We start from the raw sequence: 19,809 nt of genomic DNA, 5'->3' as shown, positions 1-19,809 counted from the left end.
AGGCTGCTAGCTTAAGTCCTAAGAACTGGAGATCAGATAATGCCCAGCCAAATGCAGGATCTGAGCAGAACAAAAAAACAGTGAGTTTTACCAGAAAGTCCTTATATATTGGATGCAGTTCATGCCCGCAGGAAGCTCCCTTTCAACTGATTGACTACTGATAGCAGATCTCATCATGGAGGTGATTGTACTATCTCAGATCTTATCATGAAAGTGATTACATCATTATCTAACTGCCATACTACATCATAACTGCCAAACCACTGAGGATCATGGCCCAGTCAAGTTGACACATAACCTTAACCATCACAGGTGCCCTTGAGTGGGTTCCATTCATGGTGACCTTATGTACCAAAAACCCAAACCCACTCCATCCAGTAGATTCCAACTCATAGCAACCCTAGAGGACACAGTAGAACAGCCCCTGTATGGTTTCCAAGGCTGTAAATCTTTGCGGAAGCAAACTGCCATATCGTTCTCCTGCAGAGTGGCTGGTGGGTACTAACTGCAGACCTTTCGGTTAGCAGCCAAGCACTTAACTGCTGCGCCACCAGGGTTCCTACGTTACATACAACAGAACAAAATGTTGACCAGTCCAGGACCATCGTCACGATGGTTGGTATGTTTGACTCCATTATTGTGGCTATTGTGTCAATCCATCTGTCTTTGTCATCTAGTGCTGCTATAGAGAAATACCACAAGTGGACGGCTTTAACAAAGAGAAGTTTATTCTCTCACAGTCAAGTAGGCTACAAGTCCCAATTCAGGGCATCGGCTCCAAGGGAAGGCTTTCTCTCTCTGTTGGTTCTGGAGGAAGGTCCTTGTCATCAGTCTTTTCTTGGTCTGGGAGCATCTCAACACAGGAACCTCAGGTCCAAAAGACATGCTCTGCTCCCAGCACTGCTTTCTTGGTGGTATGAAGTCTCCACATCTTTCTGCTTGCTTCTCTCTTTTATATCTCAAAGAGATTGGCTTAAGACACCACCTAATCTTGTAGACCTCAACAGTATAATTGCCGCCAATCCATTTTATTACGTCATAGTGATGATATTTACAACACATAGGAAAATCACACAGGTGATAAGATGGTAGACAATCATACAATCACATAAGGGAATCATGACCTAGCCAAGTCGACAGATATTTTGGGGGGACATGATTCAATCCATGATGCCATCTCCTGGAGGGTTTTCCCTCATTTTTGCTGATCCTCTACCCAAACCAGTAGGTGAGGCCACAGGCTGCTGGCTCACAAGATTGCAGAAGCTGTTGAATCAGACCAGACCATCAGACCACCAGCCCATGGGGCTGCAGAGGCCAGTGAATCCCAGAATCAGGAGGTCAAACAGCAGGCCTCTGGCTCAAGTCCCAAGAATTGGAGGTTAGATGATCATGAACTATATGCGGGATACAGACGCAGAGAGAGAGAGCCCCGCCAGAGCACCCACATATATACCTTGGATGCAGGCCACACTCCAGGGAAGGACGTAACTTGAGTAAGGGTGGGACTTGAGTCACATTCTGCTGCAAGGCTGTGACTCAAAATATACCCTATACCAATCCTGCCTCATTAACATGTAGAAGTTAGGATTTACAACACATGAAATGGAGGACAGCCATACAATACTGGGAATTGTGGCTTAGCCAAGTTGACACATAAACCCAATGATCACAGTTGCCATATAACTTACTTGCATAGTACCACTCGATCATTGTGTGAGTCACAAAGACCATGGCTAGAAGGGCCATATTAAGTAATTCATTCTACCACACACCCTTAAAAATTATTGAGGGCCCCAAAAAACTTTCTGTGTATTTTTGTTTCAGGTATATAGAAAAGGGTTATATCCATTAATATTTATTATATTAGAAATTAAAACTAAGAAAATTTTAAAATATTTATTAATTAAAAATAGCAACAATAAACTTATTACATGTTAACATAAATAATGTTTCATGTAAAATATCTTTTTTAAAAAAGTGTGATGAGTGGCAGTATTTTACATTTTGTATTAAACTCCTTTAACCTCTGGTTTAAAACAAGACAGCTGGATTATTTCTGCTTCCACATTAGATCTGTTGCAATATGTTGTTTTAGGTAAAATCTGTGAAGGAAGTCCATCTTCATCCAGATAAGTAGTTGGAAAAGGGGACCTTGTGAATCCCCGAAATCCCCAGATCACACCTTGAGGCCTGCTGCTCTACTATAAATCACAATTTTTGCTATCATATGAACAACTCAAGCAGAAACTAGTACCGTACTAGAAATAAATTCCGTTTTGAAAGGGTTTCCTAGGAGTTATAAACCACACGACTCATTTGAACATTTTTATCACTTTGAAAATGCTTCTGCTATGCAGCTTGTTCCTTGTTCCAACCGAAGGCATTTGCCTAATCAAAGCAGTCTGGCGGCAAGGCTCTGACCACAAGGGGGCACACAGCCCCACCTTTCACATGTAACCCCTCGGGATTCCGCGTTCCTTGATGCAGCACTAGTTTTGTTCAACATAAGAGTTGAGTGCGGAGGATTAAGTCCAGGAAAAGGGAAGTTAAAGACTAGAACTGTGTTTTATAGTGAGGGTTATTAAATAAATTCTAAAACAGTTCTAAATGTTGGAAGAAGCACTATTTGGCATCTTTGATCTCTTCCTAGCTATTGTGGCTTTCTCATTCTCTTAGTGTTTTTTTAACTGACATGCTTAAATTACATATCACTATGTCCATTAATGAAATGCTGGTAGCCTAGTGGTTAAGAGCTATGGCTGTTAAACAAAAGGTCCCCAGTTTGAATCTACCAGGTGCTCCTTGGAAACTCTGTGGGGCAGTTCTACTCTGCCCTATAGCATCACTATGAGTCGAAATTAACTCGATGGCAACAGGTTTTTTTTTTATCTCTACAAAAAGAATTCCCTCCCAAAGCAAGACATTGCACTAGAAACAACGTGGGAAAAAAAATAGGTGGCAGTTGAGTGACCCACTCCATCCTGAGAGACAGGAGAACTGAGTTCTTGTTTTCATGGCAGTACTTTCTCACTGTGACACTGGGCAGGTTACTCATGCTCCCTCAGATGAACGATCCACCCCATCTGTAAAACGGGGCTAAAAATACTTTAACTGCTCAAAAGCTCCATACCAGATTATCTCTGGAGTTTCTTGATAGTTTTGAATTATATGAATCTATGATTCAGTTTGAATTCAGTAGTGTCCTGCCCACAGAATAAAGCCCAGTTTCCTTAATAAGACTCAAAAAGTCCTTCATGATCCCGCCCCTGCCTATATGCAGCCTCAGGTGTCCTTCAGGCATTTTATGCTCCAGCCATACTGCAACGCACCCTCTCCTCCTCTCCCTCCCTCCCTCACCTCACCTCCCACACTCTAGTTATCTGGCCATTTTCTACTGTCATTTAGGTCTCAGAACAGGCATCACTTCCCATTTCCTCTGGGCAGCCTTCTCTGACCTCCCCAGTCTGAACCAGGTACTCCTGTAGGTACTCCTTTAGACACTCTCATAGTTGCTCTCTGAGGCACTGCACCTTCCCGTTTAGACGATTGTATTATAATTGTCTGAATGCTTTACTCCACTGTGAGTCCCAGGAGGTAACAAGCATGTCTGCCTTCTTCATGGGAATCCCCAACACAAAGCACAACCCTGGCACATAGAAGGTGCACAGAAAACTATTTATTGAATAAAGGAAGGACGTCTATCCTGGGATAGTGCCAGTCACATAGCAGGTGTTCATTAAATACCTGTCAACTGAACTGAGAACCCAGAGATCCTTAAGAGGATTTTAAAAATCTGTTAAGATAAATATAGACAAGCACAGAATTCTGAAAATAAGATGATATGATGGTTAAGGTTATGTGTCAACTTGACTAGGCCATGATTCTCAGTGGTTTGGCAGATATTATATAATCATCCTCCACCTTGTGATCTGGCATAAGCAGCCAATCAGCTGAAAGCCAATCAGTTGAAAGCCAATCAGTTTCCTTGGAGGTATGGCCTGCATCCAATATATATGGATGCTCTGGCAAACTCTCTCTGGATCCTGTATCTGACTTGTCATCCTCTGGTTCTTTGGGTGTGAGACAGCAGCCTTCCTCCTTACCTGCTGATTTGGAGTTCATCAGCCCCTACAACCATGTGAGTCAGGAGAAGCCTCCAGTCTGATGCCTGACCCATGGATTTGGGACTTGCCAGCCTCCACAATTGTGTGACTGAGTCTGTGGATGAATATCCAGAAGAGATAAAGCAGATAGAAGTCTTTTGTTACAGTGCCAAATGGAAGCCTCTGGGAGGCCACAATGAAGACCTAGCCTCACATAGGCATTCTCCTCCCAGAAAAGTACATCATGAGTCCTCAAATTCTTTTCTTCTTAAGAGGGTTTGTCATGACTCCTCGTATTCATCTCCTCCTAGGAGGGTCCATCATGACTTCTCAAATTCTTCTTTTCCTAGGAGGGTTTGTCATGACTCCCCAGATCAATCTCCTCCTAGGAGGGTCTGCCATGGCTCCCCTGATCCACCTCCCCCCAGGAGGGTTCGTCATGATTCCTCAGATGCTTCACCAGCCAAGAGGTCCTGTCATGATTCCCTTGATCCTTCTCCATCCAGAAAGCCTCACAATTTTTCAGATGTATCTCCTAGGAAAGCTCATTGTGACTCACCAGATCCATCCCCTCCTAGGAGGGCCCATCACAATTCCTCAGACATATCTCCTCCCAGAAGGGCTTTGTCATGATTCCCCCAATTTGCTTACTAATGTCCCTCTTGCCCAGAACCAAAAGCAGTAAATCCCCAGAAAGAGCCTCTAGCAAGTCTTCTCCACATTGGAAGAGACCAGGACCCTCTCATTTATCACTTCTAAAGAAAAGCAAACATGAGTATGCCTTAGAACTGCCTCCTCTGTGAAAAAAGCAAGAAGAATCCCATTTTGTGAATAAGAAGCAGCATGATTCTAAAGACTCTTCCCTCAGCCATAGGAAATTTCATTTAAGCTATTCACCTAGGAGACATCAGAGTCATACCTTGGAGTCTTCTTCCTACACAAGTGACAGCCAGAAAGCCTCTGATTCAAATCTTTCTCCTTCATGGCATAAACCTAAACAAAGTCCAGGGCACCAAGATTCTGGTTCAGATTTGTCACTTCCATGGAATAGACCTTGACACTGGAGCTCTGATTCTGACCTTTCTCCACCAAAAAGAAACAGAGGAACAAATCTGATTCTGATCTGTCTCTACCTCAAAGGAGTCAGCCTCCTGGAAAGAAAGCTGCACACATGTTTTCTGAGGCCAAAACTGAGTTGGTGTTAACTGATACACAGCAAGAGCAGCAGGAACTCAATAAATGAGACCAAGATACCATGAAGTTTGAAGCTGAATTCTAGTATACTGAAACCATATTCTGAGATAAGTCTGATTGTAAGAGGAACTTGAAACTGAAATGTTTAGGGCAAAGAAGAAAATCAGAGAAGGACATGGAGAGAGATGAGCTGAATGTCCAGTAGGGAAAAGGGCTTGCCCAGAGCTGGCAACAGCAACACAATGTGGAGGATGCAATGAAGAAGATGCAAAAGCCTCTGGCCCACTATATTGATTAAGACCTGAATCCGACGTTGAGAGAACAAGAAAGAGACAGAGACTTCATTGTCAACTTCATCAAAAAGAATAAGGCCAAGGAGAACAAGAATAAGAAAGTGATACCTCGTTATAGTGGCCCAGCACAGCCTCCCAAGAGATTCAATATCTGGCCAGGATATCACTGGGACAGAGTGGACAGATTCAATGGATATGAGCAGGAGTGTTTTGCCAGACTTGCCAGCAAGAAGGCAGCGGAAGAACTTGTCTGCAAGTGGAGTTTTTTGGATATGTAACTTTTCTGAGTCTGTGGGGGTAACTCTGGGTTGTGGTAGTGGACATAGGGCAGCCAGATATCCAGCTGTTACAGTTGTCTATGCTAAAAATCAAGACCCCACTCCTGGTATCAAATTCTTAGTTACCCAGTGCTCTTGTAACAGAAATACCATAAATGGGTACCTTTAACAAACAGAAATTTATTTTCTCACAGTTAAGGAGGATAGATGTCATAATTTAGGGTGCTAGCTCTAAGGGAAGGGTTTCTCTTTCTGTCAGCTCTGGAGGAAGGTCCTTGTCTCTTCTGAGCTTCTGCTTCTGGGTGATCTTCATGTGACTAGGCATGTGTCTTTCCCCATCTCTGCTTGCTAGCTTGTTTTTAATCTCCTTTATATCTCTAAAGAGATTGATTCAAGATACATCCTACACTAATTCTGTCTCATTAACATTACAAAGACAACCAATTCCCAAATGGGATTATAACCACAGGCATAACCAAAAACCAAACTCGTTGCCACAGAGTCAATTCCGACTCATAGCGACCCTACAGGACAGAGTAGAACTGCCCCGTAGAGTTTCCAAGGAGTGCCTGGTGGACTTGAACTGCTGACCTTTTGATTAGCAGCTATAGCACTTAACCACTACACCACCAGGGTTTTGACCACAGACATAAAGGTTAGGATTTACAGAATTTATCTTTGGGGGACACAGTTCAATCCATAACAGATGACTTGCCAAATGTTACAGAACAAGTGGCAGATCTGGGATTTGAACCAAAATATCCTGATTCCAACATCCTTCATAATAATTTTGTGTAGAAAAGGGAAACGTTGTCTTCTTCACACAGGTGCCAGCCACAATAAACAACCTTAAGACACACAATAAAACACACTGCTTAACTGAGATTAACCCCCAGGAAAAGATGAAAAAAAACACATTGAATGAGAAAGAACAGCCGGATATCTGGATTATAACAAAACAAGGCAGATCAAAGAGAAGAGGGTGGGGAGACTTTTATCCTAGTACAGTCAGAACAATGGGAACACCCAAGAAGATAAACACACGGGATTATAGTTTTCCTTCTTATGAATCACACTCGCCCTGCTGTGCATTTTTGTCTTTTAGGGCAATCCTGCCCTATTACTCTTCTTTCTTGTTCTCTAAGAAGATAAATAAAATTAGAGCAATTGTCCTAACAGGCTCGCTGGTCCACTGGTGCTCACACTGCGTGTGGCAGGGAGGGCAGGTGTGAGAAGCAGGGCCTGTGGGCCGCCAAGTCCTGCGCCAGTGCAGTGCTCTTTAGTTTCCAAAGAGGTCGTGGGCATGGACGGGGCAATTAAGAAAGAAAATCCCTTCAGTGTTAAAGGCTGATAGACACCTGGGACGTTGACCTAGAGTTGTGGGTGGGGGCTGAGGTCACTCCACCGAAGCCTCCTGCCTGCACCTGCCAAAGGGCGATGGTACCCTTCCCCTCCAGGGACCCTTTCACATCCAGAGACCCTTCCCCCTCAAAGACCCTTCCCCTCCAGAAACCTTTCCCCACTTCTCGTACCACCTCTGCATGGCGGCCAGGCCCTGCGTTCCACAGAGGATTAATTATTTTGAGGAAGAATGCATTTCCCTTTTCAAAATGAACTGTTGAGAAACACTAGGGAATCAGGTTTGGGATCTGATCTAGCTGACAAGTGCTAGTTTTAAGCAAGTCGCCAGTCCTCAGTTTCCTCAACTGCAGATTCAGCATTTTTCAGGTTTTTGCAAGTATTAAATAATGTCATAGGCATGAACACATGTATAAGCTTCAAAGTGTAACCGAACGAGGGTTCTTGTCCTGTCCTATTAGCCGATCAAAATAAGACGGACTCCACACCACCAGTTGCAAGGGACACAGAAAGTGGAAATTTATTGTCTGCGCAGACAAGGAGCAATGTGGTGTTTAGCGACCATGAGGCCATGTGCTCACCGTCTAACGGGGCTGGGGAGCTTTTGTTTCCAATGGCATCAGGGGTTGGGTTTGGCACCCGAACTCTCTGCCCTTAGCCCTCCCATGCCCATAATTGGAGGTCCGGATATTAAATCATCTTGCATCAGATGTGCGTGTAGTGGGACCCCTTGCTTCTAAAATAGAATCAGGTGAAATCATGGCCTGGGAAATATCATTCTTTCTGGTGACAATCGGTCCGGGGTGAGCTGACAGAGGTGATCTCTTTAATCTGCGCATGTTTCAAGGTGTAGCTTGGGGTAGTTCAGTGAATGGAGCCACTACCTGCTGAGGCTTCCTGAAAAATGTTGTTCAAAACAAGCTTGTGGTTAGCAAGACAAAGAAGGGGAAGAAGGGTGTTGACTGGGGTTTTCAAAAGCATCATTTGGTGTAAACTATTACTATTTTTGTTGCCAACTAAGATATGGGGTTTTATTAAAAAAAATTACATGATTTATTTTTCATCGGTCTGTTCTGGCATGCATCCTGTGAGAGCAAGATTTGAAGAAGTTTCTCAACATAAAAACTGATCAACAATTATATTACATCAGGTAAATAGATGAAAAATAAATTTTTTATTTTCTGTAGACATTTAAGTAACTTTAGAAGATATATTCCACAAAAATCGCTTCTCAGATACATTCATGTTCCATTAAAGCTGCTTTGAACCCTGTCCCATGTTCCCAGGGCCCAGTGTTGTAGATCTCTTATATAAGCCTTTTGGAAATGTATGAGTGTGTTTAACACTGACTTAAAAGGGAGTGTTGACATTAAAATCACATAAGAAAAAGCCTCGAGAGTTAGAATAACTTCAGAAGTAATTTGGTCCTACCCTGTCATTTTGCAGATAAAGAAACAGAGGCGGGAGCAGTTATGTGACTTACCCAAGGAAAAATGATTTGATGATAAGAAGTAATATTTTAAGATGATTACAAGAAGCCTGACACTTAGCTAAGTACCTTACATGCAGTGTATCATTTGATCTGTTAAGACAAAAATCATATTAAGCCAATAATAGAAATCGAAGTTTATTTAATACATGGATTGCAAATTGGGGTAACACTGACTAGGGAGTCAAAAATGTTCCAAAGAAGAAATATCTGAGAAATAATTTTAATTTTCCTGGAATCCCAGATTTATGGGGTCCATGGACTTATTGAGACCCACCCAGGCCATTGCCCTAAAGGTGATTTTTTGAATATTGAGCCTTGAGCAGACTGGTCTTCCGGAAGTCACCTTTAAGTCAAACAGTAGTCTTGCTAATTAATAAAGATCATTTTGCTTTGGGCATTGGGCTCTTTTGAGAAATTCAGCCTGTTTCTGGGAAATAGAAACTCCAAGGTCGGACTAGAAGCTGTGTTTTAGGGTAAATTGTTTTTATATAAACACTGTTCCTGGCCTTTTTCCGTGGGAATATTGATAAGATGGGGTATAAGAGTCTTTGGAGGATCTCTCATCTTTGGAACATTTTTGACTTCCTAGTCAAAATGTTACCCTCATCTGCAAATTGTATATTAAATAAACTTCAATCAATTTCTATTAACATATTTTTACGCAAATCATGCACACTCTATTTATTTGGCTAACCTCACCCTCCCCAGGGGGGTATTTTAGTAAGTGTGCTGTCTTAGTCTGAGTTCTCTAGAGAAGCAAAACCAATAAAGCATATAAATACATATAGACAGATTTATATCTAGGAAACAGCTCACGCAATTGTTGGGGTTGGAATGTCCCAAGTACTTGGATCACGATATAGGCCTTTCCCAATTAATGGAGCCGCAGAAGCTGGTGAACCCAAGATGAGCAGGTCAGAGAGCAGGGCTCCCATTCACAGGCTGTGATGGTCAAGGAATTCCCAAGGTCAAAAGGGAAGACTGCAAGGTTTCTCCTGAGTCATGTAACTGCGGGGGCAAACCCAAGATAGGCAAGTCAGGGAGCAGGACTCTTGCTTGCAGGCTGTGAAGATCGACGAATCCCAACATGGACAAGTAAGTGCTTGCTCAAGTCCCAAGAACCAGAGTTCAGACAAGAGACAGCTGCTGGATCCAGAACAAGCCAACGACCTTTGCAAGTTGAGCAGGAAGGAAGTAGGTAGCGGAAGGCAGAGAGATGAAGGCTGACGGGGTAGTGAGCCACCACAGGCCATACCCCCGCTGGTACCACTCAGCAGATTCCATCACGGGGGTGATCACATATCAAATTTCAACAGAAAGGGATCACAACACTATAAAACTGCCAAAACACTGAGAATCATGGCCCAGCCAAGTTGACACACAATCTTAACCATCATATGTGCTGTGCTACATGTAGAAAAAAATTAGCATAGTGCGTTTATGAAAGTATCTAGCTGAAGGAGAGTGCAGTTGGCAAAAAAAATGATAACACACCTGTTATTTGTGTAAAAACACTTTATTGGCTTAATATGATTTTTGTTTTAACAGAAAATGGTGTTAGGCGTGGGATTCAAAGGCATCCTCCCACACAGTCAAATCCTTGGAGGAAATCAGAAACTGGGCTCATACAGGGTTCCTTTTTGCTCCGTGCTTCACTCCAGTTTCTTCAGGGCCGTGCCAAGAACTCTCAGGTCTTGAGCTCCATCTTTTGCATTGCAGCTCTCTGCTTAACTGGAGTTAATTGGAAGCTGTAGGACACTAGGTCTCTAGCTGGCAGGATGAACTAGGTTCAGAAAGAATGAAACTAGGATTTTCTTTTGCTTTCGAAAATTAATGGGTGAAAAATGTTTGTTTTTTTTTTAATCGTACTTTAGAACAAACTAGTTTCTCATTAAACAGTTAGCACACATATTGTTTTATGACATTGGTTAACAATCCCACAACATGTCAACACTCTCTCTTCTCAACCTTGGGTTTCCTATTACCAGCTTTTCTGTCCCCTCCTGCCTTCTCGTCCTTGCCCCTGGGCTGGTGTGCTCCTTTAGTCTGGTTTTGTTTTATGTGCCTGTCTATCTTTGGCTGAAGGATGAACCTCAGGAGTAACTTCGTTACTGAGCTAAAAGAGTGTCCGGGGGCCATACTTTTGGGGTTTCTCTAGTCTCTGTCAGACCAGTAAATCTGGTCTTTTTTTGTGAGTTATAACTTTGTTCCATATTTTTCTCCAGTTCTGTCTGGGCCAGTCTATTGTGATCCCTGTCAGAGCAGTCAGTGGTGGTACCTGGGTACCATGTAGTTGCACTGGACTCAGTCTGGCGGAGGCCGTGGTAGTTGTGGTCCATTAGTCCTTTGGACTAATCTTTCCCTGGTATCTTTAGAAACTAGGATTCTTATGGTTGTTACACAGGAATCTCATAACATTTTTTAAGATGAAAAATCTGCACTGAACCATACCTTGTGGCAGGCTCCCTACTAAGAATTTTATGGTATGGCATCCCACTGAACCCTTTGTTTTCTCTGTCTTTCTTACCATTTCCAAAAGCATGGTGGGTCTCTTCGTATCTGTGTTCGTGTCAAGCACCTGAACTTATAAGCTTCTGAGTCAAGGCTAGTGGGCTAGTAATTTAAAACTGGCATTTGACTCTAGATTGATTCAGAGCTCTAGTCCCTAGTCTGTGGTCAGGCTGGCTTTACAAATGCAAGGCTTAGTTGGTCAGTTATTTAGAATTGGTACTTGATCCTGACTTCAGGGTCCTAGTCCCCAGGCTCCCAATTAGTCCAAAATTACATTATTGATTCTGTAGGTTTTATTGCACTCATTTAAGGTAAATCTTGTAAGCTTGGGATCTCCCTAATTCTAAAGAACTGCTTGTCCTTCAACTCCCATCTACCAAGATGCCAGCTTGGAGTTCATGTTCAAAACTGCTGTAAGCTGAATATAAATACCAGAAGTACTTTGGAATATCAGTGATCACTTTTGGGAAATGAGTTCCTATCTGCTTTGTCTTTCTCTTCTACCTTAACGAAATTAGTTCCCATTTGTTTTTCTTTTCTCTTTGGGGAACTTCAGTTTGGTGCTCATCAAAGGTTTCATCAAAGGGTCTGAGATACCTCCATCTCAGACACTTGCAAGTTAATAAGCTTTATATGGAACTTGTTTTTCTGCTTAAATGGGTCAACCTTACTGAAAACAGCTTGAAATTGTAGTACCTACTCTTTTGCGTGTTTGTGTTGCCTTGTTTTGTGTTGTGATATTTTAAGAGTGTTATGCTGTTGCTCATCATCATAAGAGGAAAATCATAAGGTAGAGCACAGGCATAGACCCCCCATAAGCCTGTAGGTCAAGCTGGCCCCACAGACAGGTGAGTTTTTGGTTCTCACCGAAAATGGCATCCACAGGGATAAATTTTGCAGTGAGTCACCACTAAAACTGGTTGTGACAGTTAAGCTTGTGTGTCAACTTGGCTGGGCCATGATTCTCAGTGTTTTGACAGTTGTATAATGTTGTGATCATGTCCCTGTTGAGATTTGATGTATGATCACCCCCATGATGGGATCTGTTGTGAGTAACCAATCAGTTGAAAGGGAGTTTCCATGGGCGTGTGGCCTGCATCGAATATAAGCAGACATTCTGGCTAGGCTTGGGGGCTTTTTGCTTGTGCTGGATCCTGCAACTGGTTCCTGTTCATCTGACCCCCAGTTCTTGGGACTTGAGCTACAGCTTACCTGTGGTCTTGTCTGCTGATTCATCGACCTTTGCAGCTTGTGAGCAAGAGCTCTGCTCTCTGACCTGCCAATCTTGGGTTCACCAGCCCCTGTGGCTACATGAATCAGGAGAAGCCTCTATCCTGACCCATAGACTTGGGACATTTCAGCCTCTATAATCATGTGGGCCATTTCCTTGATATAAATCCCTCTCTCTATGTATATTTATGGAAACTCTGATGGCATAGTGGTAAAGAGTTATGGCTGCTAACCAAAAAGTCAGCAGTTCAAATCTACCAGGTGCTCCTTGGAAACCCTATGGGGCAGTTCTACTCTGTTCTATAAGGTCGCTATGAGTCAGAATTGACTCGACGGAAATGGGTTGGTTGTTGGTTATATATATTTATATGCTTTACTGGTTCTGCTTCTCTAGAGAACCCAGCCTAAGACACTGGATGAGGTTTTTCTTGAGAGTTTCAGCTTTGATACAGAGAGAGTGTTCTGTCTGAGTTTTATGTCTGCCTTCAAGTTGGATGCCATGACTGACTGTTGACAGCTTTTTATGGGGCCATCTTAAGTCTCAGTTTTTTCTTCTTCCAGAAAAATGCATTTTTCTAGATAGTATAATTTCACTATAGGTGATTTGAGCTTTCGGTAGCTATTTTGAGAAGCTTTGATATAAATTGGTCTATTTGAAAAGTATACTAGAAAAAGGATGAATTGTTTATTTTGATTGGCATAACAAGGCTTAAAAAAACCAAAAAATATTCCAAATTGTTTCTCTAAAAGATTCTTAAAAGCAAACAGAAGATAGGGTTATGATGGTACAACCACTTTGGAAAGCTATCTGGCGTTTTCTTAAAAAGTTAGAAATAGAACTACCATACAACCCAGAAATCCCACTCCTTGGGATATACCCTAGAGAAATAAGAGCCTTCACACGAACAGCTACATGCACTCCCATGTTTATTGCAGCTCTGTTTACAATAGCAAAAAGCTGGAAGCAACAAAGGTGTCCATCAACGGATGAATGGTTAAATGAATTATGGTATATTCACACAATGGAATACTACTCATCGATAAAGAACAGTGACGAATCTGTGAAACATTTCATAACATGGAGGAACCTGGAAGGCATTATGCTGAGTGAAATTAATCAGATGCAAAAGGACAAATATTGTATAAGACCACTATTATAAGATCTTGAGAAACAGTATAAACTGAGAAGAACACATACTTTTGTGGTTATGAAGGGGGGAGGGAGGGAGAGTGGGAGAGGGTTATTTACTGATTAGTTAGTAGATAAGAACTATTTTAGGTGAAGGGAAGGACAATACTCAACACACGGAAGGTCAGCTCAAATGGACTGGACCAAAAGCAAAGAAGTTTCCAGGATAAACTGAATGCTTCAAAGGTCAGCAGAGCAAGGTTTGGGGACTATGGCTTAAGGGAACTTCTAAGTCAATTGGCAAAATAATACTATTATGAAAACATTCTGCATCCCACTTTGAAATGTGGCGTCTGCGGTCTTAAAGGCTAACAAGCAGCCATCTAGATGCATGAATGGGTCTCAACCCACCTGGATCAAAGGAGAATGAAGAACAAGAACACCAAGGTCACGCGACAACTATGAGCCCAAGAGACAGAAAGGGCCACGTGAACAAGAGTCTTACATCATCCTGAGACCAGAAGAACTAGTTGGTTCCCGGCCACAACCGATGACTGCCATGACAGGGAGCACAACAGAGAACCCCTGAGGGAGCAGGAGATCAGTGGGATGCAGACCCCAAATTCTCATAAAAAGACCAGACTTAATGGTCTGACTGTGACTAGAGGAATCGTGGCGGTCATGGTCCCCAAACCTTCTGTTGGCCCAGGACAGGAACCATTCCCGAAGACAACTCATCAGACATGGAAGGGACTGGACAATGGGTTGGAGATAGATGCTGATGAAGAGTGAGCTACTTGTATCAGGTGGACACTTGAGAGTCTGTTGGCATCTCCTGTCTGGAGGGGAGATAGGAGGGTAGAGAGGGTTAGAAACTGGCAAAATTGTCACAAAAGGTTAGACTGGAAGGGCTGACTCATTAGGGGGTGAGTAAGTGGGAGTATGGAGTAAGGTGTATATAAGCTTATATGTGACAGACTGACTTGATTTGTAACCGTTCACTTAAAGCTCAATAAAAATTATTAAAAAAAAAAAAAAGAAGATAGGGTTATGAAAACGAAATGTTTTCCTACCTTTGGGTGGTATTATTAAATTAGATTATAATGTTTTTTCAAAAAGCTTTATTCTGATTGGTTTAGTGATAAATGAGCGCTTATATAAATTAAATTGTCCTAATTTTTATTTTTTAATATTACCAGGGGAAACCCTGGTGGTGTAGGGGTTAGTTGCTACAGCTACTAACCAAAAGATCGGCAGCTCGAATCCACTAGGCACTCCTTGGAAACTCTATGGAGCAGTTCTACTCTGTCGGAATCAACTTGACAGGAACGGGTTTGGTTTTTTGATTTAATATTATCAGGACTTAATGAAAGTGAATTTGTTCTGACTAAAGTTTTTATGTTTTGTATTATGTTAGCCTAAAAGCAGTTTCCAAGAATTTTAAGTAACGTAGATTAGACTGCGTATATGTAATGTGTTTTGTTAAAAGAAAAGATAGTCATTTTGTCCTACAGTGAAAAAAGAAAAAAACAACCTGGCTGTTCCAGAATGAGAAAAAAGGGAAGTATAAGACAAAACTTAGATAAAAAATACTAGGTAGGTTAGGTAAGATTTGATGGGTTTATCTATAAAGAAAGGTTATGTTTAAGAGAAGGCTAAACTACTTACCAAGGGAATAGTAAAGAAAGAGTCGAGGGACCCCTTCAAGTGGGGGAGATGTTTTAATGATATTAATAAATAGGATAATTAAGGTAGACATTGATGGGGTTAAGACAAGAAAAATGCTATAAAAATAACATTATCAGAAATTGGGTGGATTCTTAACGTTAAAGAACTGTAAACAAGTCTTCTGTATTGCAGAGAAACTTAAAAAAGTCAAAAGATAAAAAATCACAAAGAAAAACACCCACCTGAAACGGGGAAAATGCTTTCGCTCCTGGCCGGAGACTTAAGGTTATATCCGTATCAATGGATTGGATATGGATGAAGAGACTTTTTTTTGTTGTTTTTTTTCACTCCAAAAAACCAGTTGATAAAATCTTAAAAGAGCTAAGGTTAGATTGGGAAAAATATGGGAAATGGTAAAAGTTTAAACGAAGTTTAGAATATTTAGATGAAATTTATTTCAACAGTGATTATGTTTTGTGGTATATAGGATTAATTAAAAATAATTGGGAAATCTCTAAGTAACTTACTGATATTAAATTGAGTTAATGGGTAATTCATTATAACTTAAGTTTATGAACTTCGGCTTTTTATTATGCCACAGAAAGGAGATACATATATTTGGGGCTGCTAATGAATGTGCTCATTTTGCCACTTAAAAGGTATTATAAGGGATATGTGACAATGTTTAAAAGTTTTATTTAAAAAAAGAGAAAAAAAGAATTTATTTAATGTGGTCAAAGTTTTTATCTGTCCAGGCTAAAGTTTGATGGCTTAATTTAGGAGATTTTTTAAGATCTTAAGTATCAAAGAGTACATAAAGATAATAATTTGGTTCCCTCTGTTAAAATGACATTTTCTTTAATTACTGAATTGAAGGGTTAATTTTACCTTTTTTTTTTTTTTTTTATAACCTGCTTGGAAGGCAAAGGGTTCTGTGTCTCATTAGGAAAAGCTGAGTTTATATTGACTTTCATGTTCTAGATTAAGAAAACCAAGCCTCATGGCTTTTGAAAAAACTAAGGTTTTTTACCTTTAAAATCCTTTATTGTCACTTCGGTTAAGTAACTATCCAAGTATTGTTTCTAGGTGACCTATGATAGATATACTCCTGACAACTTTGAAACTTCGTGAAAAGCCATGAGAGATTTGTTCCTTGCTTTGTAAGGGGAAAAATACTAGGAAAAAAAAAAAAGGTTTATTTATTGTGTTGTGAGTTACACGTCAAATCAAAAGAAGTGACTAATTTTCTTTGGGTTAAAATTTATGTATCAGTATCTCCTCTTAAGTTTTGCCTGGTATTAGACAATAAGAGCATAATATTATCAGTACAAATTTCTTTCTTAATTTAAATCTAGTACCATCAAAGCCAGGTTTAACTGGGAATTCACGGAGTTTACCTAAATAGTTTTATTAATATTCAGGTGTTTAGAGACTTGATAATCTTGGTATTTCCTGACAGTATGGTATTATAAAAATATGTCAAGATTATTATATGCTATATCTTTGAAAATAGATTTAATTGTTATGTTTAGAGATATTTTGTCTAAAGTCTTTTTTTTAGTTGACTTTATTTTGCATTATTTTGTAATGAATTCTCCCCAGGTTTTTATTAGTAGTAATTAGTTAACCATGTCCATTTTTAAGTTTTGTTGTCTTTAGATAGTTTTTACTTCGCTAACTCCCTGAAAATGCTTGACCAGAGTATTTCTGAGACAGGGACGGACGGTCGGAGAGCCTCAAGGCAAGGAATAGCAGGCCCGTTGATCTGGGGCTGTATCCCATCAGTGATGTTACAAGACAAACCACACGTGCAGCCTGTGATGCACAAAGTCCTACATGTTTTTCAGGACCGCATAATGGGGCTGGCATCCTGCATCTCTCTCTTGTAAGTTGTTTTTCAGGACTTCACCACAGGGGGTGGTGTTACAAGATAACGCACATCCTGGACTCTGACCCTTGAAGTTCCACATATTTTCTCTACAAGCTGCTTTCCAAAGATGGAGAGAATCAGCCAATCTCTGCAGCAAGCAGTGAGAATGGGTGCGACCTTACAGTCTTGTCAAGTGGCCACTGAGACTGCGCAGTGGTGACTCCAGGGCATTGGGTTTGGTTTTTTGGGGGTTAGTCAAAATGTTATTACCCTAATATGAAAACTGTATATTAAATAAGCTTCAATCAATTTCTGTTATTGGCTTAATATGATCTTTAACAGATCCTTTACAGATTCTTATACTCCAGCTTTTATTTATACTCAGAAATTTCCAACAGAAACTTCTTATACTCGAGAATACTTAGATTCTTATACTCCACCTTATTCTTACACTCCAGAAGTTTCCAGTGGAAACTTCTAACTCAAGAGTTACAATATCTAAACTTATTTAAAATCTGATTATTTCCTTTAATGTAAGAATCAGCTATTTCAGTAACTAATTTTTTTAATAGCTTAATAAATTAATAAAACTTCATAGGTAAACCACTCTGTATATTGCTAGTTAAACAATCTGTGGTCAGTAAGATTCCATATAGCATTGCCTTGAAGAAAAAATAATTACTGATTTATCCTGAAATGTATATATATATATATTTATAGTTTTAGTCTGATCCTTGGAGTTTCTGTTGAAACTGCACATAGGTAATTCTTTCAAAAGAGCACAATGCCCAAGGCAAAACATTTTTACTAATTAGTCTAGATTATCGTTTAAGTTAAACGTGACTTTTAGAAACCAATTTTCTCAAAGATCAAGGTTCAAAGATTATCTCTCGGGGATGGCTTGGGTGTGTCACCTCAACCTTCGAGGAATCAAGAAATTTGAATTCCATGAGAATTAAACTCAGATCCTTACCCAAAAAACCTCTGAAATAGATACTATTGTTATCTCCGTTTTCCAGATAACAAAACTGTGGCTCAGAGAGTTTAAAGAATATGCCCAAGGTCATATTTAATAAGGGCAGGAGCCCTTTGTTTGACTACAGAGTGGAAGAGCCATTAACAATTATTAATTTTCATTCATTTGTTCAGCAAACATTTTGCAAGTGCCTACAATGTGAAAGGAAACCCTGGTGGTGTAGTGGTTAAGTGCTACGGCTGCTAACCAAAAGGTCTGCAGTTCAAATCTGCCAGGCACTCCTTGGAAACTCTACAGGGCAGTTCTACTCTGTTCTATAGGGTCGCTATGAGTAGGAATCAACTCGATGGCAGTGGGTTTGGTTTTGGGGTTTACTATGTGAAAAGTTGTTGCAGCCGTCCATCAACAGGGAGCTGCCAGAAATTCAAGCCAGATTCAGAAAAGGACACGGAACCAGGAATATCACTGCTAATGTCAGATGGATCATGGTCAAAAGCAGAGAATACCAGAAAGATGTTTACCTGTGCTTTATTGACTATGCAAAGGTATTCAACTGTGTGGATCATAACAAATTATGGAAAACATTGCCAAGAATAAGAATCTCAGAACACTTAAAATTGTGCTCATGCTGAACCTGTATAAACACCAAGAGGCAGACATTCAAACAGAACAAGGGGATAATGTATAGTTTAAAATCAGGAAAGGTGTGTGTCAGGGTCGTATCCTTTCACCATACTTATTCAATCTGTATGCTGAGCAAATAATCTGAGAAGTTGGACTATAAGAAGAACCTGGCATCAGGATTTGGGGAAGACTCAATAACAACTTATGATGTGCAGGTGACGCAACTTTGCTTACTGAAAGTGAAGAGGACTTGAAGCACTTATTGATGAAGATCAAAGACTACAGCCTTCAGTGTGGACTCCATTTCTACAAAAGGAAATTAAAAATCTTCACAACTGGACCAATAAGCAACATCATGATAAACAGAGAAAATATTGAAGTTGTCAAGGATTTCATTTTACTTGGATCCACGATCAACGCCCAGGGAAGCAGCAGTCAAGAAATTAAACAATGTATTGCATCAGGCAAATCTGCTGCAAAAGACCTCTTTAAAGTGTTAAAAAGCAAAGATGTCACTTTGAGAACTAAGGTGCGCCTGACCCAAGCCATGGCGTTTTCAGCTGGACAATGTATAAAGAAGACCAAAGAAGAATTGATGCCTTTGAATTATGGTGTTGTAAAGTATGTGAACAACAACACACTGCTTGGCCCTAGGACACAAGAAAAATATAACTCGATCCCTGCTCCCAAGGAACTCATAGTCTAGTAGGAGCTACAGGCTTGTACACAAATTACCATTGCTTTTTTTTAGGTGCTGTAGAGTTGGTTCTGACTCATAGCGACCCTATGTACCACACAATGAAACATGCCTGGTCCTACGCCATCCTCACAATCATTGTATGTTTGAGCCCGTTGTTGCAGCCACTGTATAAATCTATCTCATTGAAGGTCTTCCTCTTTTTCACTGACCCTCTATTTTACCAAGCACGATTCCTTCTCCAGGGACTGGTCCCTCCTGGTAACATGTCCAAAGTATGTAAAACATAGTCTGGCCATCCTCACTTCTAAGAAGCATTCTGGCTATACTTCTTCCAAGACAGATTTGTTCATTATTCTGGCAGTCCATGGTATATTCAACA

At 40.7% G+C, this 19,809-nt stretch overlaps 1 pseudogene; it reads left to right on the top strand.

The window, feature by feature from the left end:
* Positions 1-4,178: 4,178 nt before the first annotated feature.
* Positions 4,179-5,179, top strand: LOC135228546 (BUD13 homolog; annotated as a pseudogene).
* Positions 5,180-19,809: the final 14,630 nt, after the last annotated feature.

This window comes from Loxodonta africana, chromosome 23 (genome assembly GCF_030014295.1).
Source record: "Loxodonta africana isolate mLoxAfr1 chromosome 23, mLoxAfr1.hap2, whole genome shotgun sequence".
NCBI classification, from domain to species: Eukaryota; Metazoa; Chordata; class Mammalia; order Proboscidea; family Elephantidae; genus Loxodonta; species Loxodonta africana.
The sequence above is the reverse complement of the archived record's forward strand: the minus strand, read 5'-3'. Positions and strand labels throughout refer to the sequence as shown.